We start from the raw sequence: 25,095 nt of genomic DNA, 5'->3' as shown, positions 1-25,095 counted from the left end.
ACTGAATTATATCTGCATTAGTCCAAAATAACTACTAGATTGTGAAGTCGTATGGATCCTCCAGAATGCCGTCCCATTGTTTAAACCACAGCATAAATACCACATATACACAGTGTAGCATCTCTTTATCTCGTATCTAAGATCTGTACCAAAATAACGCAGTGGTAATCAAACGTGGAAGTGCCTGTTTAGTACTCTGTTGATACGGCTCACGTCAAACAATGCACTCTAACTATTTAAATAAAATACTGCCTATTCTGAGTGTATACTCGAAGTTCACAAAGAAAGATACAGCTTAGAGTCCATTGTTATTCGTAGGGCGTTGTGACGATACAGACTATAGTACTCATTTTCACTGCAGTAATTATTATTTCGTTCGCTTCTAGGATTCCATATCTACATCGGTAAAAACGGAACCCTTATAGAACCACTTTGTTGTCTGTCGGCCTGTCTAATTGTTAAGAACCGTTTTTCTCAGGTACGTGTATCACGGTGAAATATATGTCACATTCTAAAGTCTGTGGTCCTTTGGCGAGTTTAAAAAATTAAGCTTCTGCGTGAATGCAGTCAAGAGATATGGCATTTTATGTCACATATTTTAATATCTTGCCAGTATCGATATCGACAACAGGCAAAAATCGTTGAAGTTCTCGAGTTCCGGGATGGATTACCCGTCTCTATACATACGTAACTACGTTTTTACGGAAGCCTCCTGAGTACACATCGCATATTACGGAATTAACCGACGGTTTTAGCAAATATTTGTAAGTTTTATTATCTACAATTATTGTTTTCATGTGATGCATGCAGAATGTGCCTAAATACGGTAAAAGTTAAAATTTGTTAATCTCTCTATTTAAAAAGAGTGTCGCATGGCTAACAGGGTGATTTTTTCCACCGTGTACAAACTCTAAGAACTGATCGATGAGAGGACACGGAACAAAAAAGGTCTAATGAACTTACGTCCGGAAATTCATGGTTTCTGTGCTAGAGGGCGTTTATTCAATCATACATTGTTACGGAAAATGCGGTCTAATACACGATGCACCATACAGCCACAGTTACGGTATGTGCTGAAAATGGTTTCCACGTGCCTCAACGCATGCGTCTACGTGCCGTAGCATGTTCATCCTCACACGTTCAGGCCAGGCTGCATCAGAACAGTGTTAAAGGCAGCATGAATACGCTGGTCCAGTGTCTCAACATCTGGAATGGGCTCTCCATACACAATACTTTTGAGATTGCCCCATAACCGGAAATCACACGGTTTGAGATCCGATGAACGAGCAGGCCATGCAACTGGACTAGACTGAGATGCGTGCGGACATTTACGGCGAATTGAGCTGGAACACCACCATGTAGCAGCCACATAACCCTTCGAATCATCAATGGCACTCCTTCCGGTATGGGAAGTAAAGTTATCCGCAAGAAACACCAGTAATTCAGGCCGGTTAGGCGACGCGGGAGGAAGACTGGTCCCAAAATACGGTCGCCAATTATCCTGGACCACATATTCCGGCTGGACCGATGCTAATGATTCGCTGTCACCATACTATTGGGTTTCTGCATACTATCCCACGGATGATTGCTATGAAAGCTGAAGATACTACTCCGCGTAAAGACGGCCTCATCTGTGAATAGGATGTATGACACTAATCCCGAAATCGTGGTTGCCTAGTGAAGAAACCAGTAAGAAAACTGCACCCGATGTGGAAAGTCTGTCGCTAGTAATCCCTGCACAGTCTATAAGTGATAAGGGTAGTAACAATTGTCGTGGAGAATTTTCCTGTACTGGGGGGCCAACTGCCTGGTACTGACACGGCGCTCGCCTTCCACAGTTTTAACCAAATTTTCCGCCAAGTCTGGCGTCCAAACATATTGAGTATATACTTCATGATTACCTGCTTCCTGAAACAACCCTGTCTCAAACGCCGAAACACTGTTGCAAACACTGAGTGTTGTGGGTGTTGACGACGTGGATAGGTCTCTTGATTTAACCTTGCTGCCCGCAGCCCGTTGCTATTTACCTTACCACAATTAAACATCATGTCTGCAAGCTCTCGATTCGAATATGGAACCATCGTGTACAACGCTGTATCAGATCCACTATAAGCAAGAGAAGTGAATCGAACACAACATTATCAATTACTATTGGAGGAGAGGCCGCAAGGGCATGACATATGAGGAGCAATATCCCCCTCTAGGAGGAAACCGTGCATACTGCAACTGTGGCTGCATGGCACAGTGCGTAAGAGACCTCAGTCTCTATAAAAAAGTATGTTTGAATAAATGGTATCCAGCACGGAAACAATGCATTTCCGGACAGAAGTTCATTAGACCTTTTTTGTTCCGTATCCTCTCACTGATCGATCCCTACAGTTTGTACATCACGCTGTATGTCTGTGCAGTTGCAGGACATTCGCGGTTGATACGGCTTGGGAGTGGGCTTGCTAGAGGCGCACCTCCATAGCCAGTGCAACGCTGCAACAGGAGGGGGCGGACTGGCAGTTTTCCTTCAGAAGTGCTTGGCTTCTGTGGGAAGAATTAAATAACATGGGCTGTCGAGCTTTGGCTGAATGTCTCAACATAAGGCAGCTCTTATCACGCCAAATTTGACTTAATGAGTGTAACAACATTTATGCTTTCTCGCCGACAACGTGTACAGAATACTTCTTATGTTACTGATTGATAAATTTGATAGTTTATGTGATGTTCTCTTATTCGATTAACCATATAAGTGTGGAGCTTTATTTGTCATTTGTGTGTTCACTGACTTCATCTGAACCAATATTTCCACTAAGAACTGCAACTGCTAACTACAGTTTGATGGCCAGTAGCAGTTGGAAGTCTATTATTTCAACATACGATTGATTACGGTTCTCTATTCTGAAAGAAATTTCTCATTCTAAAATGAACCGCTTCTGACCTATCTTAATGTCAAACTGTGTCCAGTCTAATACTGAGCAAACCGGGTAAATTTTTATCGTTCCTGCAATTGTGATAAGTGTGATCTTCAGGCTAGATGCTCAGATTAATAATGAATGACCCTCTATACTGCGCAAAAGAGATTACTAAAGTTGTAAACTGTAATGTTTTCGAGCTGATAAAGTATTTTTATAACTGCTCGTAGAAATAGCGAGTAATCGTCCCTAATGTAAGATTAATGAACGCTAACCTCACAGTCATTATTTGTTCTAATGCACTATATATTTCAGGTACATCTAACAATGAAACAAAATGACCATAAATCAATAATGTTAAATAAAACGATAAAATCATTACAGTGAAGTATAGATAATCAATTAAGTTAGACAATATATAAACACAGCTGCACGTCCCTCAAAACCACCGGGAATGATGCAAAGGCTTGTGACACGACATCTTTAAAATGCAACTGTGTGTGATTTCTGTTAAGTTGAAGGCCCAGTTTTAGGAGGCGAGGTTTTGGGAGGACCGCCATGCGATAGATTTTTGGTGAGACGTGTATGTAGGTGATGAGGGCATAATTATTCGGAAGCAGTTCGAGTGTGGAAAAGATTAAACTAGCCCATCCAGGCTGAAGATAAAATGTATATCTCTCTGGGTATGTTTTGTTTTAAATACACTGAGATGGAGGATGAAGAGAGGCGTGGGGGATAAGCTTCTTTGGAGTCGAATGAGGGGACCTTGAAAAATCATTATGGCCTGAGGCACAATTGTAATGAAATGGCGAATGTCACGAACCGTGGGTGGAGGACGAAATGTCTTTTTTGTTTTTTTAATTTATTTAATGAACGGGTGTATCAAGTGGAAGGTGGTTACTGTGAACTCTGCTGTGGTTTGGCATTCACAGTTTTGGCAGAAAGTGAGATGACGTTTTTGTGGGTAAGGTTTCGGAATTGATTGAGGAAATGAGATTCTTTGCTGTGGCGACTAGTGGAGGTAATTCAGCATTCGACTGGTGTCTGGTCGTTCCATAACAAGCGTTATTGGTAACAATATGTTAGGGACACTGCTTCAGACTGTTCCACACTGTGCCTACTATAACGACAATGTTTTGAATGATATAGTCGGTTATTCATGATTAAAATGTTGATAAATAAACTGACCAAGAATATAAACAGAATTAGAGTTGAAGGTAGTGGTTTTATGATTTCATAGATACACTAGTTTCCAGCTTCATTTCGGGACAGTACATGTTTTACACTTACTTGCAGCGAGCGCCTACGTGGTAATCCTCTGCCTCATTCGATGAGAGCAAAAGGGCGTGTGGGCCCCCACAGGCTGGCCTTGGCGCAGAGCAGTCCCAGCAGGTGCGAGTATATCTTTTCCCAGCGCCACGGGTCGCGAAACGGCTAAGCCGACACGAGCGACAGGAGTCACGTGTTTCGTAGCAGACAGCATGCAAAATCAAACCCTGGCGCCTGCGACAGGTTTTCTGCATCTTCGACTACTCTGCACTTTACACTTAAGTACTTGACAGAGGCCTCGTAGAACCAGATTTTGATTATCTCTGTACCACTCCACTCTCGAATGGCACGTGCGAAAAATGAACGCATAACTCTTTTTACGTCCAAGCTCTCTTCTCTCTTATTTTATCACGATGGTCGTTTCTCGTCATGCAGGTTGGAGCCCAGAAAATATTTTTGCATTCTGAAGAAGAAGTATGTGTACTTTTTATTTGTAATTTCGTGAAAAGCTCTCACCACAACGAAATGGGCTTTTGCTTTTATTATCCTCACTCCCGGTTTTGCGATAAGTTGTTCAAAACGAGCTACCCTTCTTTGGACTCTCTCAGTGCCTTAAGTCCGCAGCTCGTGGTCTAGGAGCTAGCGTTTCTGCCTCTGGGTCACGCGGTCCCGGGTTCGATTCCCGGCTGGGTTGGGGATTTTCTATGTCCGGGGACTGGGTGTTTGTGTTGTCCTCATCATTTCATCATCTTCATTTGTGAGAGTGACTAAATTGGATTGTGAAAAGAAAATGGACTGTGTAGAAACTGGGACTTTGTACGGGCACTGATGACCGCGCAGTTGAGCGCCCCACAAACCATACATCATCATCATCAGTGCCTTAACTGGTAAGGATGTCACACCGCGCTGCGATACTCCGCAAGAGGACGGATGAACGTAGCGTGGGTAGTCTCCTTAGCAGATCCATTTGTCTGTTCTGCCAGGTAAGTGCAGCCTATAATTAGCCTTCGCCACAACTTGTGATGGTTCCAACTTAAGTTCGTCGTAATTATCAAGTCTACGTATTAGTCGAACGGACAGTACTGAAACTTACGTGATTTACCATTTAACCGAAATTTAACATAATTTTTTTAGTAGGCATGTGGAGGACCTCACTTTTTTACTGTTTTTGATCAATTGGTATTTTTCGCGCCATACTGATATCTTGTCAAAACCATTTAGTAATCCGTTTTGATCTTCTAATAGCTATACAAGACGTAAACGACAGCACCATCTGTAAATAATCTATGAGGGCTGTTCAGATTTTCTCCTAAATCGTTTATAAAGCTTAAGAACAGCAGATGGTCTTCCCGTCAATTACAGGCGACTATACCTTGCTGACGGGACATAACGAATCCAGTCGCATAGATACTTCACAGGAACACAAACTGACCGGAAGCCGCTTCTGAAGAACGGTGCCAAAAGCCTACTGGGAATCTATACTGATAATAGATGTGTAGCCCTTTGTGTCTATCTTTGAACACGTTTGTCTCCAAAATGACAGGACGGGTTGCTAAGAGGTTTTCACCTGTAACTTCTGATTAGCCTGGGGCAACGTTTAGGCTTTATTTCATAACATCGAATCACGAAAAGAAAAAGTACTTGCATACATATTACAAAAATGTATGTATATATGTATGTATGTTCCTAATCGTCCACAGCTCGTGGTCGTGCGGTAGCGTTCTCGCTTCCCGCGCCCGGGTTCCCGGGTTCGATTCCCGGCGGGGTCAGGGATTTTCTCTGCCTCGTGATGACTGGGTGTTGTGTGATGTCCATAGGTTAGTTAGGTTTAAGTGGTTCTAAGTTCTAGGGGACTGATGACCATAGATGTTAAGTCCCATAGTGCTCAGAGCCATTTGAACCATTTTGTTCCTAATCTCCTCTGAAAGCACTGGACCGATTTCAACTAAATTTGATGCACTTATCACTAACTGCCTGGAAAGAATCACTGTGTAGTTAAGAACCATCTATTATCAAAAATGTAGGTGAGAGGGTGAAAAAGAAGTGTAGGCAACGACGCGCGAGTACCCAAATTTGATTCATACACTGCCACTGTTCATGCAGTAAAACTGCAGCATCAGACATGACATCACGATGTTTACATTTATTGCTTCACTGGTACTAACCCTATTCGCAACATATTTGGCAGATAGTGTCCACATATGGAGCTGAATGTACAGACAAAATCATATCATTGTTCGACGCAGAGAGAGGGGCGGGAGGAGATGAACAGAGTATGGGGGGTGAGGGTGGACAGATGGACGAAGAGGGCGACAGGAGGAGATGAACTCCTAGAAATAAAATAAACACATATCGGTGCTAGGGCGTGTATTTAGCTAGTCTAGTGCTGTGAAACCAACTTGAGATCCTTTGTCGATGGCACTCATTGTAAGAGGCAGTTGTGTTACACGAACTTCAAATTTTCTGAATCCGTGCTGGTTATGTGTCAATATGACAATTTCTTTCAAGTATTTCATTACCATGAGACACAGTATACAAACCAAAACCTTAAAATACATCGATGTCAATGATATGCGATTGAGAATGCATATAAGAACGGCACTGCTCTGTTCTTGACAGTAAAACGTAGAATGTTTATCCAGAGCAACGTTTCAGTATATAAATTTGTCAAAAGTTATCATAGGCTCTATAATCCTCAAGGCGTCAATTAACACCCTAGCTGTATGTCACCGTGATATGAAGTGGGCCACTGCGTATAGAGGTAACAACATTTCTGTTGGGTAAGTTCCTCACGTGGTCCAACGAAACTCTATTTAGTTCCAAATACTGTTTGAGACTGAATTGTCAAACTCACTCTATAATACTGCTACACTGTTTGCCAAAGGTGGCCAGACTTCGGAGTCGACAACGTCATTGTTCTTCTATCTGGTTCAAAATCTAAATGATCACGCCAGCTGGAGCAAAGTTGTCATGTCCACTTCGGATTCAATAACAGAAAGCGCCGCTGCAATTTCATGGCTTATTCGCCATGCAGTCTAAACTGTTTCAGATTGCAGCCATTGTTTTCTGTTGGGTGGCTATCTTTGTTTCCTTACAATTTCTTTTTCATATTGTTTCCGTACCACATAAAGTCTTCACTTTTTCACACTGCACGTACAAGGTTATCATCAACAACCGGAGAACTCTAGACATTTAACTGGAACTGTCACAATATCAAAACAACTGCATGGGGGCTTATTTAAATTTATGTGATTGAAAATACTTTTGTAACTGTCTGTCCGATTACGTAAGTCTCGTAATCGGTTGGCCCTGACTAGAATTGTTACGCTATCTGACTGCAGAGAACAATGTAAGAAAATTTCAGTAAACACAGTTAATTAATTAAGTCCCCAGCAACTAAAAAACCAACAAAACCAATAAGCACAAAAGTAACTGTTCTGTATGTGGGAGTGTGACTCAACGTCCACATCTGGCACGGTTCTTCTCAAACAAGACAAGAATTCTTAAATACCAATTATACCGACGTGACAAAAGAAATTTAGAAAAACTATAATTACGCAAGAAAACCAAAATTCACTCTAATACAAGAACACGAGCCAGATGCTTTGTTGACTGAACCTGTAGTGACACATTATTTCAGATACACAACTAATAAAGGAACATTATAAATTTTACCTTCATATATATTGACGAAATGCACTCATTACAATAACATCTGCTATCTCTCCCATCAAATAACTGCATAAGACATGGAACTATACTCTTTACTACAACATCTTGCTCCAACTTCACAACAACCACGAGCTCTCGACAAAACTGTCCTCTACGATCTCTTAACAAGCACTGACTGCTATGAACTCTCGACAACCACAGACTGCCACGAACTCTAAACACGCACTGTGGAGGCGGCTTAATAGTACTCTTTGGCGCACTCTCTGGCGCAGTGGCACAGTGTAGCCACCTTTCATATGCCCCTCCTCCACAGGCCAGAATTTGATGGTATTTTTGCCAGCATTGGTGGTGAAAATACCACCAAATTCGTCCACAAAAATACAGACAAAAATAAAGATAATATTAATACCTAAATATCACATAATTAGTTAAAAATTTTGGCTTTGCACTGACCTTTTACTAACCTAATATATGAAATACAGTAAGCAATACAACTTCTTTTCATGCATTTGGCTTTACATAATAGTTTACACAATATACAAAAAAAAAATCAGTTTATACAAATGTTCACATAAAATGTTTTCAATGATTAGTTTATACAAAAAAAGACACCAACAGGTTACATGTTTTCCGTAGAAGCAGTCCATCAGTTGCACCCAATAAAGTTTAGCAGGTACACCCGGCAACAAGGCACATTAATTCAGTAGAAGCAGACCATCAGTGGCCCCAGTAAAGTTGAGAGCAGGTGCAGACACCAACAAGTGACATCATTTCAGTAGAAGCAGTCCATCAGAGGCACCCAGCAATGTTGAGTAGGTGCAGACAGCAACAAGTGACTTCATTTCAGTAAAAACAGTTCATCAGTTGCACCCAGCAATGTTGAGTAGGTGCAGACACCAACAAGTGACTTCATTTCAGTAGAAACAGTTCATCAGTTGCACCCAGCAATGTTGAGTAGGTGCAAACAGCAATAAGTGACTTCATTTCAGTAGAAACAGTTCATCAGTTGCACCCAGCAATGTTGAGCAGGTGCAGACACCAACAAGTGACACCATTTCAGTAGAAGCAGTCCATTAGTGGCATCAGCAATGTTGATCAGGTGCACACAGCAACAGGGGACATCTTTTCAGTAGAAGCAGTCCATCAGTGGCATCCAGCAATATTGAGTAGGTGCAGACAGCAACAAGTGACTTCATTTCAGTAAAAACAGTTCATCAATTGCACCCAGCAATGTTGAGCAGGTGCAAACAGCAACAAGTGACTTCATTTCAGTAGAAACAGTTCATCAGTGGCACCCAGCAATATTGAGCAGGTGCAGACACCAGCAAGCAACATCATTTCAGCAGAAACAGTCCATCAGTTGCACCCAGCAATGTTGAGTAGGTGCAGACAGCAAGAAGTAACATCATTTCAGTAGAAACAGTTCTAACAGTGGCACCCAGCAATATTGAGTAGGTGCAAACAGCAAAAAGTCACATCTCTCAGCAGAAGCAGTTCGACAAAATTCACTAACACTGATCACACAGTTCATCAGCAGAAATTAAACATGACTAAATGTTACACATCATGTTGAAAAGTGCAGGTAACAGTTCAGAATATTTATCTTCACTAATCAGACAGATCAGGCATGAACAATAGTTTGAATGCACATACAAATGCTTTTACAGTAACATACAAATCATAACAAACACACAAATGATGTCAGATAATTTTCATATTAACTATTACAATACACAAATACCAGTAAACCTATAATATTTATGGGTGTCAGTGCAAGCCACTACCAACAAATAAAATAATATTTAGGAGATAGGTGGTTAGGATTAGTAAAGGAAAACACACAGAACACACTCACTCATCTCTCATCCACATTAAGTACTACTGTGTAACTGAATAGTGTTAATTGTGTAAATGTAATTCTGTCAAAATCTGATGTTCATCATGTGTATCAAGTAGTACTGGCAGCAATGTATAACAGTCAATAATAGTTAGTCAACGTCATAGTCATCATGTCAAGACCAATGTTTGCCAAGCCAGATCAAAATGTACTGTTGTTGAACAACTGTCAGTGAGCCAAGATATGCAATTACTTCCTCTCTCCAAAAAAAAGTATATACTGCTTAGTTATTTAACAAAGTGTGTGTATAGACCATCTTCCTTCTATTTTAGTGTTCTAGTCTGCTCTCTTCATCCTCCTTGTTCCATAAGACCAACCAAAAAAAATATGCTCCTCACTTACTTTACCTCTTATACACCAAAACTTCGATAATCATCAGCATCACATAATCTCAATACGTCACTAATACTTCTTCAATACGTCGATACATATAACTCTTATCATCAACATCATTTACCTTACCTCTTGTCCACAAACAACTTCATATACTCTCAATACCTATAATAATACGTCGATAAATGTAAACCTCAGCACCAATATCATTTCACTTCCATAACAACTCTTTCCTCTAGTCAGTCTCCTCGAACAAGTACAGATAAAATCCTAATGCAAACCTCAATTCAGCATCCCATACAATTCGAAGACACAGTGTCCACACACAACCTCTGTGTAATCCATCTGACCCAATCTTCTACTCATTATAAATTATAAGATACATTTTGGTTCCTTGTCCATCATTAAATAAAAGAAATGCATACCTGACCTCTAACAGACTCAGTTCGAATAACTCTCAGTAATTAAGTACGATAACGGAGTGTGAATAATCATAATGTTTCACAGTGTGTACACCACTTCAAGAATCATAGCAGACAGAAGCAAAGATGTGGAGTATTTCTTGTGTCAAGTGTCACTTCCCATTTCAATTGCTCACGAAAAATGCAGTGTAATAACTGTTAATGGTCTAAACCTAGTATTGGTATGTCATGTCGTTAGCTTCCTTCCTATTAGCATAAATTTATACAGCTTCCATAAAACCTCAGCTCATGTGACTTCTATGACTTTCTTGTACTAATGTCGTTCGTCGAATTATAGCAGTTAATTTTCTTATCTTAAAATATAAGGCACTGAGCGTAAGCAAAACAAGCAATAGCGAGTAAATACACCAGTAGAGAACAGAATGTCAACTAGTGGATGCAGCACAATTCCTACAACGAGGCTTTGCCAAGCGAACAATCTATAATTAATACCACAGTGTAACCTAAACTCTATGTTTATACACAGTACATCAGCATTGCTATACACCAAATTAAAGAGCAGTTATGGCAACAAAACAGAAATGTGTAAATATGTAATCCATACAAAAAGCAGCAAACATATATCTTACGTAATAAACAGGTCATTAGCATCATATCAGCATAAGCAAATAAATGTTCATATGTAATCTTAATAAGTAAACATGGAGGCGCAAGCAGATAAATCACAAAGTATAACTTACATACCTAAACACATCAGCACAATAAATCAGGTTACCATTACAATTTAAATAAGTAAGCACAGCAGGCACATAATTAAAAAAAAAAATATGACATCAGTGAAAAAGCATAGTAGCCAAGCGATGCATAATATATACAAGTCAACCCAGTTCATTAATCAATAATTGTCAAAATCAGTAAATGTATACAAGCACGTCGCTTCACAAGTAAATCCATAGAACATGAAATTAGCACAAAGTATGAATCACGTAATCGCGAGCAGCAAATTACGTCTAAAGTACGTACCTAAGTGGAAATATGTTACCTGTAAAATGAACTCAATTAATAATTACCCTTTTTAGTTTATTAGTTTCTTCTTCGAAATTACATTCTTCCTGAAAATTTCTCGATAGCAAGTCGTCTTAACGTCGGACACGCACAGAATTTACCTGAAGGTCTTAAATATTTTATACAACCGTATCCTGAAAAATACTGAATGTTAATAACAAAATTCATCAAGTCACTATAGCTTTATACTGAATTTAGTCGGAGAAATTAGACTGTGTATTTGTTTACGGCTGTCAGTGCATTCGCACTGAGCGCTCGATCAGCTGTAGGCGCGTGACGTAGGAAGCAATTGTTCGCGGTCAACGACTGCCTTGTGCGGCGCGCAGACTTGACTGTTGCTTTGAGTATGTGCCGCCGCCAAAACACAGCGCGGTATCCTTGTACTCTCCGCATGTTTACATGTAGCTGTTAGTTCTCCAAAGTATGTCATTCCACAAAAATTTTTACGTTAGATATATGGTGTATTCCTTTAGAGCGTCGAGATTTAAGAGTTTCTACTTCAACAGTGTTATCATGTATAATTTTGCGAATTCTGTATGGACCGTTATAAAGCAGAAAAAATTTGCGACATAAGCCTTTTCCTTTATGAGACAAACGGTGGGACTTAATTAATACCTTCTGACCAACTGACAAATTTTTTAAACGACCAGGACGTTTCGCCGATTTCTTTCTTCTAGCAGTCGCGGATGCAATATTTCGTAGAGCCATGTTCACAACTTCAGAATGCCGTAGTTTCCGTGAAGGCGGAAAAGGAACGATTTCAGAAATGCGATTTGTTGGTACTTTATTTTTTAATGTCAGTATAGGCGGTAAAGAAGTTGAGTCATTAGGAAGTTCATTCAGAATGTTTTGAAAAATATGAAGATACTGATCCCAAGTTCTGTGATTCTGATGACAATAAAGACGGCACAATTTATTGATTTCCTTCATCCATCTCTCTGAAGCATTAGATTGAGGGTGAAAAAGTGAAATGAAGATTGGTTTAATTTTACGACGCTGCAGAGTACGAAGCCAAATTTTAGAACGAAACTGTGATCCATTATCTGATATAACCTTATCAACATGACCAACTTCTTTAAGAAAATGTTTGATGAAAGCGTTAGATACTGAACGAGCTGTTGCTTTACGTAAAGGTGTAAAACACACATATTTTGACGTCAACTCCACTGCTACGAAAATGTACGCAAAACCATTAGTTGAACGAACCACTGGACCGAACAAATCGACTGGAGCCATCTCCTTTAATTTCGCTGGAATGACGGGAAACAACGGTGCTCTGTGAGAAATCGTTGGAGGCTTAGCCATTTGACATAATTTGCATTTGGCAAGAACAGATCGAATACGTTTTTCCATATTACTGAAGTAACAATTTTCTCGTAATTTATGAAAGCATTTTCTGGGACCAAAGTGTGCATAACTGAAATGCGTATACCAAATCAATTTATTGACCCACTCATCAGGAATACAAACTAACCAAACGAAGTTGTCGACCGATTTTCGTTTAAAAAGAACTTTCCAGATAGATCGCAAAAACGAGGTGTGGCCAAATCATCCAATTTAACAAAGCGTCTAAGAAAATTACAGACACCAAGGAAACTACGAACAACACGTTTTGTGGTAGGAACAGCATAATTACGAATAGCGTCTAATTTCTCTGGATCAGGAAGAATACCTTCTGTAGAAATAATGTGACCGAGAAATTTCACCTGAGAACGACCAAATTCAGATTTTTCCAAGTTCACTGTCATGCCAACTTTTGCAAAGATACGTAATAATGAGTCCAAAATTTTGTTGTGCTCACTCCAAGAACGTTTAGCAATAAGAATATCGTCAACATATGAAGTAATATTGTCACGAAGATAAACAGGTAACATTTCGTTTAAACTACAATGAATGCTGCAATAGGTACAGTAAGTCCAATCGGTAATTTCAGAAGTCACTTTTGGGTACAATTAGTCATATCAGGTTATTGTTCTTACTCACTAGATAGATTGATAGTCGAAGAGTTGGTTTGACAGATGTAAAGAATAGTAAAAGAGTAGGCAGCGGTCCAGAAAACTAAAAGAGAAATAGCACCACTACAGCTCGGGGCCCTATGCTCGCTACGGCACATATTCACTTAGAATAGCGAATCCCCTGAGGACATTAATAGCTGCACATAATTTCCAGTTTGTGACTTTGTGGCACATCTGGCGGAAGTGCGTACGTAAATTGATCTAGCCATGAACATGGATGTATGTCATCCTTAGAATTACGGAGGATCTTAAATTTCCGGACAGTCAAAAAGTGTTTATAGTCAAAGTTTTCGCCTCGTGGCGACAAAGACCTACCGCGTCTGTCCCAGTCCGAATGTCGATTATTGTCAAGTTCACGCGCCTGGCGCTCTCTTGTTGCTTCTCGTAAATGAAATAAATTACTTTCTTCATACCCCTCTGCTATCTGTGATTCTAAGTTCCTTCTACTATCCTTTCCTACTATTTCGCCTTCAATTTGTTTGACTTGCTTCCGTAATGCCTCAAATTCCCTTTTCACACGTTCATTAAATTTTCCCTGATTTTCAACATGCTTATTTATGTTCTGATACTCTTCGGTTTCTGCAAATGGTAATGGGGCTGTATCATCCGAATCTCTGTCCCCATGTAAACTAAGATTTGTCAATTTATCTGAAATTTCCTCAACTCTTTCCGATAAGTCGCCTATTTTTTCTTTCTGTTTGTTTACATCTTCCGTAAGTGTCGCGACTCGCGTTTCAGTATTGACACATTTGGTAGTTAACTGTTCATATTGTCGTGTTAGATTATTTATTCTGTCATTTGGTACGGATTCCTCGATCCTTTCAAATATTTCTTCCTTATCCTTTGCACGTTGTAAATTTAACTCTGAAAATTTTTGTACTATCACGCGAACTCTTTCTTCCTGTTCTCTATCCTGTTCCCTTTGTCTGATTTCTACTGCAATTAATCTATTATTGTGAGCATTCAAAATTGGTTGTACTTCCTCTCTGATTTCTTTCTTTAATTCATCTTTCATATTTTTGAAACATGTCCCTATTCTTGAATCTAACCGTGTTTCCATTGTTCCCATCTCTGTTTTAATTGTTCCTATCTCTGTTTTAAATTCAGATCCTAAAGTTTCCATTCGTGTTTCCATTGTCCCTATGTCATTTTTAATTTCAGATCGCAAAGTTCCCATCTCTGTTTCCATTTTTCCTATTCTTGATCCCACTGTTTTTAATTCAGATCCAAACCGTGTTTCCATTTTTAATATAGCACTCATCAACTGCCCCATGGTAACTGTTTCAAAATTATTTTCGCCCCTAACATTTCCCGCAAAACCAGTTTCCTTCGTCATAGCTGTAAAGCTATCTGTGTTCGATACTATTTCAGAATCTTCTATCGTTGATCTCGTATTCTGTGAATTTTCTGATTGAGAAAAATTTTGAAATGGTTCCGGACTATTTTCCCGACTTATCACATTGTTTTCAACTCCATTATCCACCATACTGTCTTCCTCTGTTGGCGAGTTCGCCATGTCAACAATTTCGTTATACTCACTATTCATCATTTTTACTTTTTTTATCGATCGCGTAATCATTTACAAAATATACGAAAGATTCGTCACTGTACGAAAATCACACACTATGACCCCTTATCTCCAACAATACTATTCACACGCAATGTCTCCCTCAAACACGATCAATCGAACAATTGAAATAATTGCACAAGATTGTCAAACGCGTATACAAGGCAATAAAATTTAAATTTTGAAAAATATCATTAGAAGAATGCCAATTACCAAATCTACACATGCAAAACAGACTACAATTACTATACTACAAATTGCTACAACAATACTACAGTCTACAATTTTCACAATCAGAAGAATCCAAGGGACGATCCGAAGCAGCGGTCGCCACGTGCATGGGGGCTTATTTAAATTTATGTGATTGAAAATACTTTTGTAACTGTCTGTCCGATTACGTAAGTCTCGTAATCGGTTGGCCCTGACTAGAATTGTTACGCTATCTGACTGCAGAGAACAATGTAAGAAAATTTCAGTAAACACAGTTAATTAATTAAGTCCCCAGCAACTAAAAAACCAACAAAACCAATAAGCACAAAAGTAACTGTTCTGTATGTGGGAGTGTGACTCAACGTCCACATCTGGCACGGTTCTTCTCAAACAAGACAAGAATTCTTAAATACCAATTATACCGACGTGACAAAAGAAATTTAGAAAAACTATAATTACGCAAGAAAACCAAAATTCACTCTAATACAAGAACACGAGCCAGATGCTTTGTTGACTGAACCTGTAGTGACACATTATTTCAGATACACAACTAATAAAGGAACATTATAAATTTTACCTTCATATATATTGACGAAATGCACTCATTACAATAACATCTGCTATCTCTCCCATCAAATAACTGCATAAGACATGGAACTATACTCTTTACTACAACATCTTGCTCCAACTTCACAACAACCACGAGCTCTCGACAAAACTGTCCTCTACGATCTCTTAACAAGCACTGACTGCTATGAACTCTCGACAACCACAGACTGCCACGAACTCTAAACACGCACTGTGGAGGCGGCTTAATAGTACTCTTTGGCGCACTCTCTGGCGCAGTGGCACAGTGTAGCCACCTTTCACAACACACGATCTTCCTTCGTTCGTTTCATTGCGGCTATGCGTAGTTGTAATAGATGTCAGTCACCTGTAACAAGACGAGTAGTTCAGCATCTGTTTAATGGACGCCAATTCTAAAATGATCACCTGGGTTAAAAACAGGACTTCTTGTCGGTGAGTCAATTTCATTCGCTCTACTTTTGTCTCATCACCTCATTGCGCACGTTTCTTTATGTACAGAACAATAATAATGCCATAACAGAAAAAAGATCCACATTCATGGACAGAATGGTCCTAAGTCTTCCGAAAAGCTTAAAAATTCGCTGAATGTGTAAAGTCAGTCGAAAGAAAGAAGCCTATGATAACAGAACCAATACGGCGTGTCGTTCACAATTTTACACACTCGGATCAATCAGTGGAATGTAAATATCGCTCAAACTGAGTTAACCAGGTTCATATACGTAACTCACAACATATCATGAATCTGTTCATAATGTACAGCACGTTTCAGAACACTCTCAGGTAACCGTTATCTCCGTCGGTAGAATGAAAGGTGAACACCGTCTGGATCATTATTTTTCTAATTAACGATGACCGGTTTTGATCCGGCCACCAAATCATTTGCAGATCTGGTGCTGCAAGGTCAGCTTTGATAATCTGTCACGTCGAAACTGGTTTTCATTACTGAAAAAAGATATCGAGACGATGTTTTCCCATCATTATTAACACATACCCTTATTATTGATGCAACGAAGTGTTTTCCAACAAATTAGTCTACAGTAATTTGTCAGTTACAGAGTCTTCATGTTGTGCTATTGCTCGTCTTTCGAATCAAAGAGAAAATAGTCACAACAAAGAGAAAATACTTTCACGAGTAACTGAGCTAGAAACATCTACTTAGTCACAATGATGACAGCGAAAGCGTGACGTGGAATAGACTCCTCCAAACAACGGAAGCGCTGATGAGCCGTCCTGGTCCATGATCAGCATATTCTCTATAGCATTGTCAGTTTAACAGCATCAGTTTAACAGCGTCAGTTTAACAAACTCCAATGGAATCCGGTTCATAACTGGTATTCACCTAAGTTCAAGCAGGATTATTACCGTTAGTGATCGGTATAGAGACGATTCTCGGTTTATTGCCATTGGATTTTTATGTTTGAGGTCCGCCTGGGGCGTCGTGCGGCGTCGAAAGACACCCTTTTGACGAGTTTTAGTCCTGGCAAGTAATCGCTCAGAGACTGCATCGCGGTGCGTCGCGCCACGGAGCTCCATAGTTTTTATCAACACAGATCTAAAAAAGTAGAACGAAGAAAAGAGAGAAGTCTGACGACCGAAATTTGTCGGACGATGTGTTCTTATGAAACGACTAAGCTGTTACATGAGTCGTAAATTAAGTCTGAGTTGTAGTTCGGCCAACAAACCAGATTGTGTCCAGAGTACACAGCCGGTTATTCTTGATAGTAAAAATAACTATACGGGAATAATAGTTGAAAGAAGTGGAGGTATCGTCTAATATAAGGTAAAAGCAATCTTCAAAACGGCAGAGGCCCTCAGAATTTCTTAAAAACATTGGATAAACTTTCATACTATTGTTTAGTGAATAAAATACGAGCTTATCGATTACCAGAACAGATTTGCAACTCTGTTCGAGGCTTTCTAAAAGAGAGAAGCAAGCGTTGCTTTTAACTGGATGAGATCGAAAGATTTTATTTCTGAAGTTCCACAAGGGAGTGTTACAGGGCCATTATTGTTTACAACGTACAGGGTGCTAGAGGTACAAGTGCAAATACCTCTAGTGATGGGTGAAGATAGTGTATTCATCAACATTACATGAGTATTTACTTTATTTGCAGATTACTAATTATAGCTGTTACGAGTAGTATGGTTTTAGACTGGTTAGTGACTCCAAGTACACGTGGCATAGACAAGCCATTAAAGCTATTTTCCCCCTACCAGGGAGTGAAGTGCGGATGCGCGGAGGCAGAATGATAATCTATAGTCAAACTAGTCTACTTCGCGGTTCCGTTACGACAGTGCAGAAAACATCAGGTACTAAAGTAAGTGATGTGTTTGTGGAAAGACAGACGCACAGAAACAGCTTACATACCGAATTTGGCACACATCATGGTAACAATGATCACAATATCTGCACCTATACCCGTAACACGCTGTACATAAATGAGATAGCGGATAACATTGGAAGTTCTATGAGGCTTTTAGCAGACGATGCTTTTAGCTACATTGTTTGCAACGCCAGAAGACTGTATTGAAATACAGGAAGACCTGCAGAGAATAGATGACTGGTATAGAAACTGACAGCTGACTCTAAACGTAAACCTGACCTATTACGCGTAAATAGGCGCACGGGGAAACGGTCTGCGTGGCGCCACCCAGGAGAGGTGTGTTGCCTTCCGTAACTGGGTTAAAACCGCCAGGAGACCCTCTGATTCCCGGGAATCTTCCGATTGTTCTGAAGTGCCCCTGAGGCTCAGAAGAACCTGAGTGGGGCGGGGACCGTAATGTCCTATCCCGTGGCCTTGACGCGGCCCGGGCGCTCAGCAACCCCCTTAGATGGGGTGAAGCTAACACGGGATTGGCCACCCACGCATGACGTTAAAAGGCTAGCCCTTAACTGGGTGCAATCCTCACTGAACCGCACTGGCCCACCGTGAATTATCAAAAGCGGTGGGTGAGACATGGTCGGCCATGATCCCCCAGTACGTGTGGCGGCCCTCCGGGGAACGTAGGTCGGGTTTGAGTGTCGCACCGTCTCGATGATGTCAAACTCCACAACATAAGACCCGGGTCATAACATCACAATCATCACAATTTGACATCTCCGGGCTGTGGAACAGTGAGGGTTGTCGTGTGTCAAGGAAGGACGTTAAACTCCCGTCAAGGTAGAACGTTAAATGCCCCCAAACCAAGGCGAAAGCGAAGGGTGCGAGGCACAGGGGGAGCTGTGTCTGAAGGACTGGCCATCTGTCCCTCTCTCAATTCGCAGGGCACAGACCAGTAGGTGCTCTGCATGCCGGCGACCTTGTTTGTCGGCGTGGGACCTCGGCGCGAGTCGGCAAGTGTGCTTCGCCGCGCCCGTGGGTAACCGGGGCGTGTTCTGTCAAACCCAGGGGGTGGTGACATCGCCTGGGCCAGGTTATCTCGGTCCAGACCGTCGAACGACTGGGTGACCGGCCCGCAACCTGAGTAAGAGCGGGTCCTAGGCCTTTAGGTGGAAGCTCGGGCAAGTAGGCGGCCAAGGACGAAGAGCGTATCCACTTCTCCAGAGTGCGGGGCGCGCTTGCCGGTGAAAACTGGGAGAAATCGTCGGTGACGAGGCCACTGAAGGGGACCAGTATACTGGCAACGGTGTGTTGAATCCGGTAGCTCAAGGGTGCCCTTGACCTACGGACGAGGTTGGTGGGTGAGCTGCATCTTAGTGTCCCCCCCCCTCCCCCCCATGCCAGAGGAACCGGTCTGGGGCTAGAGACGGGCTCCCAACCCTCTTTTTATCGCTTGTCAATCATGGCCGAACGAGAGACAAGCGATTCGTGTGCGTCCGCGAGAGCTTCAATGCCTTCTGGTCTCGACCCATCGGGGGACATGGAGGAGATCGATGAAAGCGTAAGCGAGAGACACAACAGAATTACACAACAGTTGGAGTCCAACTTAAAAAATGGGAAGATCAGTCAGACAGCGATATTAGCTCTAAAAAATGAGCTCGCCTCTTGCGCGATTGCTCACGCGACGCTTGAGGGGCGAGTTGTGGTATTACAACGAGAAAATTTCCAGCTGCGAAGACAACCAGCTAAGAAATGAGCAGGTATAGTAGCTCAGGCTGCCCCAAAGACACAAACAACAAAAGAAACCATTGCGAAGGTGTCACAGAAACCGGACACGGCGGTCTTTTTAAGAACCCTGCCCGGCCAAGACACAAAAAAAGTGCAGGAAATCTTCACCACTATGGTTAACACAGTCAAGGAGAAAATCAAAGTTATTAAGGTAAAAGCAACCAAAAGCGTAGTCATTGTAGATGTAGCTACTGAAGAGGACAGAAATAAAATCTTGAATAATCAAAACCTGTTTAAGGCAGTCAGATGCGAACCTCTCAAACAGAGGAACCCACTTGTAATCATGTACGATGTACCAGTTACAATGGACAATGAACTGTGCGAAACGATTAAGAACCAAAACTTTGACTACATGACAGATGAACAATTCAAAAACGATTTCAACCTAAGATTCAGAACAGATCCAAGAGATAGAAGCGTAGTACACCATGTAGCAGAAGTATCAGGATCCATGTGGAAGAAACTTACATCTATGGGTAGGATATATGTAGGATTCCATGCTATCAACGTGCGGGACTGCTTGGTGGTACCTCGCTGCCACAATTGTAGAGACCTTGATCATATCCACAAATACTGTGACCGGAAGCCGGCTTGCTCCAGATGTGGAGCAGAAGACCATATAAAAAAGAGCTGCACAAGATTTGGAATTTGTATTCCATGTGCCAAGAGAGGGAAAAAGACATGTAACGTCTCAGGAAGGAATTGCCCAACTTATAGGATGTTGGAGCAGAGACTGATTTCGAGAACCGATTATGGCTGAAGCCACAGTAGTGCGCAGGATGCCAAAAAGGAAGTCCCCAGGGAAGAGGCGCAGGGATGCGGCTAGGGCTGTCAAATTTAAGCAATTCCTGACCTTTGTTGCAGAAAGCAAAACAGAAAGAGAATGAATGGTGGACGTGTGCGTCCAGACGGATCCATGTGAACAGGTGGCCGCCGCTTCCCCCTCCCCCCAGAACTTGAGATTGCCAGAAGATCGGGCACTAAAAGCTAGGTGTCCTGCCATAACGGGCCAACTAACATCTGCAAAAACTAGCTCCAAATCTGAAGAACCACTGCAGGTAAACGCAGTAAGCAGCACGAATGCCACAGCTACCTCTGATCAACCCTTGGTCATACGACTAGATGTAGATCCTGTTAGGATCTATCCAAACTTAGAACATGCTCTGTAATTATACCATCTGGAGGAGCCGGCTGTCCTGACCACAGCATTAAGGCACATAGTGCGGGCAGGACATGTAAAGTCATCTTCTCGGCCATGGAGGCTGTCGATAGAATACAGTTAAAGACCATGAATCTCCCCACTGACTTTGGCGCCCTGCGTGACCCTGTTAAAAAGGTATTTCAAAGAAGGAATGAGAAATTTGACCTCGATGAGATCTATAATCAGGCTGTCTTAGCTGACATTAGGATAGCTTGTGACTGGAGAAAGACCTTTCCAGACTCATACGTTCACACGTACTTTCCATGACTGCCATGATACAGCTAGGACAACTCAACGCACACAACAGCAGACTGGTCTTGCAGGAGCTCCGAAGGGTGGTGGAGGAGATGAGTCTAGATGTACTCTGTCTACAGGAGCCATACTCTCTTGTGGGAAACATAGCTTTTGCTGCCATGAACTGTCAAACAGTATGCTTCGGAAATGACCCTAAAGCCACCATCATAGTAATAAAGCTCTAAGAGTCACTGTGCTTGCACACCTCTCAGACGAACACTGCATTGTTGTCGAACTCTAGACGCCAGTTGGAGTTATACATCTAGTAAATATGTACTTCCAATATGGTGATAAAATTGAAATGTACCTAGACCAACTAGTACAGATAACCACGGCACCGAGAGGTCGAAGGATAGTGGTGTTGGCAGATGTCAACGTGAAGTCCCCCCTGTGGCACAGTGGCACTCTGGATGGAAGAGGGGGGAAGATGGAGGAAACAATAATGTCCTTGCAGTACTTGGTTGACAACAGAGCAGGAAATCCCCCCACCTACATGGGTGGAGGAGGAGAAGGAACAAATATTGACTTAACATTGGTCTTGCCAAATATTACTGGTCACCTACAAAACTGGGCAGTAAGAAAGCAAGTCACGACAAGTGATCACAATCTAATCACCTTCGAGCTCACTGATAGAAAATGCCACTGGGACATAGGGTGGGAATTTCTGCTCAATTACAATAAAACAGATTGGGAACGCCTCGCAAGAGAATTTGTCACCCCAACATGGCCAGATGGTGATGAAGACGTCGACAAGCACGCTGATGACCTAGTTGGTGCCATCACTAAAGCGGTGAAGGCTGCAGTACCAAACAGGAGGAGGGCCGTGGCGGCCTCCCCGTCACCATGGTCCGCCGAGGTAGGGCAGATGCGTCAGTCGGTCAGGAGGGCGAGGAGATACTACCAGCGAAGTGTCGTCTGGGAAGAGAAACAGAGATGGCTACAAATTTACAGGAGTGCCAAGGAAGAGTTCTAAAGGGAACTCAAAAGGGTTAGACTCCAAATCTGGGAAAAATATGTTCAGAGACAATTGGCAATAGATCCCTGGGGCATATCATATAAAATAGTTAGATAAAAGATTAGGTCGCCATCATACTGTCAACTGTCTGGCGTGGGAATCGGATGACAGGATCACAGCAGGAAACTGCGGAGGTCCTTCTCCGTCCCTGCTTCCAGATGACAAGGAAGAGGAGGACACTGAAGAACAAGGCCTAATTAGGCAGGCTCTGCAAGAAGAGTACCAAGACAATACTGCGGTGTATCCATTCTCGGAGAATGAGGTGGCGATGCACATCAAGTCACTTAAAAGAGGTAAAGCCCCAGGACCAAATGGCATCATAGCGGAGGTGGTGCAATATCTCGCTCCTCAACTAGTAACATCTCTAGCAAGAATCTACAACGAGGCCCTGAGCCTCAGGACGTTTCCCACCGTCTGGAAACAGGCTAATGTAGTAATCATTAAAAAAAGGCCATGATGAAGATCCGAAAGAGGTTAAGTCGTACAGACCGATACGTCTGTTGGACCTGCTGGGAAAATTGCTGGAGAGGTTGCTGGCTGACAGGCTGATGGCACACTGGGTGCTCTGTGGGATGAGCGGCAGGCAATTCGGCTTAGGGCCTGGGCGTTCTGCGTCTGACGCAATCGCCAAGGCGGCCGCAGTCTGCAGGTCGTCCATACATAAGTACATAGTTGGCATCATGGTAGGCATCAGTGGCACCTTCGACAACCTGTGGTGGCCTTCGCTCTTCTCCCGCTTGCGAGAGAAGGAGTGTCCAGAGCCGCTATATGGATGTCTCAGGAGCTATTGTATGGATAGGGAGGTCTGGCTATCATCCCCTAGCGGGAGAGTGGGCAAAAAGATAGCGAAGGGGTGCCCACAGGGCTCTGTCCTGGGGCCACTCTTTTGGGATGTCAATATGGAGCCTCTCCTTGACACCCTGGAGAACAGTGCAGATGTGCTAGAGGTGATAGCCTATGCTGATGACCTCCTCCTGTTGGTTGGCGGGCTACGGGTCCAGAGTCAGGGCTCACAGGCTCACGAGGGTCGTTCCTGCTATGGCCGTGAGGAGATTGCAGCGGAACATGCTATTGCGCTCAGTTGGGGCCTACCGTACATCTCCTGGGGGAGCATTGTTGATTCTCATGGGGTTGTGCCCCCTAGATGTAAAAATCAGTGAGCAGGCCGTATGGTACTGGGTAAAAAAGGAGCAGATTGGAAAAACCAGGGACATTATGGGGGTCCGAGTGGGGGATAAATCGTCCATCAAAAGAAGGGGAATGGAACTTTGGCAAGAGATCTGGGATGGGGATGAGACTGGGAGAAGAACTCACCAACTATTACCAAACATGCAAGAACTATTAAGAATGAAGGATTTTCAGCCTAGTAAGGGACTGCTGCACTTCCTCACGGGGCATAGCCCGTACCCGGCATATCTCTGCCATTTCAGGAGAAGAGCGACACCCTCGTGTGACTGTGGTGCCGGGATAGCTACACCGGACCACGTGGTCTACGAGTGTCCCATTTTTGATGACGTTGCCGCAGAGTTAAGGAATTCACTGCCAAATACAGATACCTTCCATCTAGTCAGGAACCCAGTTACCTTCACTATCATCGATACATTAGCCAGCGAGGTATCCGCCAAAGTCCTGACAGAATATCGTAGGGAGATAGAGTGACAAAAGTGCCAAAACGTGACATTACGCACCATCCCATTCCGCCAGGATGCGTACTGGCCGACCGCCGTGACGATCGAGATCCGTTGCGTCCAGGACTAGGGGGAGGGTGCAAACTTACCGACTATAAACACAGCACACCGATTATGACTTAGTAGATAAAATTACTAGTAGGAAACATGTAGAACATTTAAAAAAGAAAAAGGCCCTGCAGCGATTTTCATTAAGGCCAGACCAGTGCCAGGGGCACGCCCACTGGGATTAGCTCGGTGAGTACGGCCAAGAGATAGTAGGTTTATATTTCTACTGGCACACATGTAACGCTGCAGGATGTAGTTTTTAGCAGAGTAGGGTAGAGTAGATAGCATGGTACGTTGACAGTAGGTCAAAAAGTAGGAATACCCATAGAGTAACTAACCTTCCATCCTGTAGTTGATACTAACAATAAGTAGATAAAGGTTTGGTAAATGCTGCAGAAAATTATTAATTTTGTATGTTATATCGACCCACTTATGTCTTAGGTGGTGGGTTACTTTGTATGATATTGGTTTTGATGAATAAATATTTAAAAAAAAATACGCGAAGTGGTCCACTACTGTTCAACTACGCTGTTGTTGAAGTATCACAAGAAACAATAACAGACCTAAAGTGCTTAGGAGTAGCCATTTGGAGCAACGGAGAGTGGAACGACCACATGAAACAAAAAAAGGATGGTTCAATTGGCTCTGAGCACTATGGGACTTAACATCTGAGGTCATCAGTCCCCTAGAACTTAGAACTACTTAAACCTACCTAAGGACATCACACACATCCATGCCCGAGGCAGGATTCGAACCTGCGACCGTAGCAGTCTCGCGGTTCCGGACTGAAGCGCCTAGAACC

Source organism: Schistocerca americana, chromosome 2, assembly GCF_021461395.2.
Source record: "Schistocerca americana isolate TAMUIC-IGC-003095 chromosome 2, iqSchAmer2.1, whole genome shotgun sequence".
Classification (NCBI taxonomy): domain Eukaryota; kingdom Metazoa; phylum Arthropoda; class Insecta; order Orthoptera; family Acrididae; genus Schistocerca; species Schistocerca americana.
The sequence above is the reverse complement of the archived record's forward strand: the minus strand, read 5'-3'. Positions refer to the sequence as shown.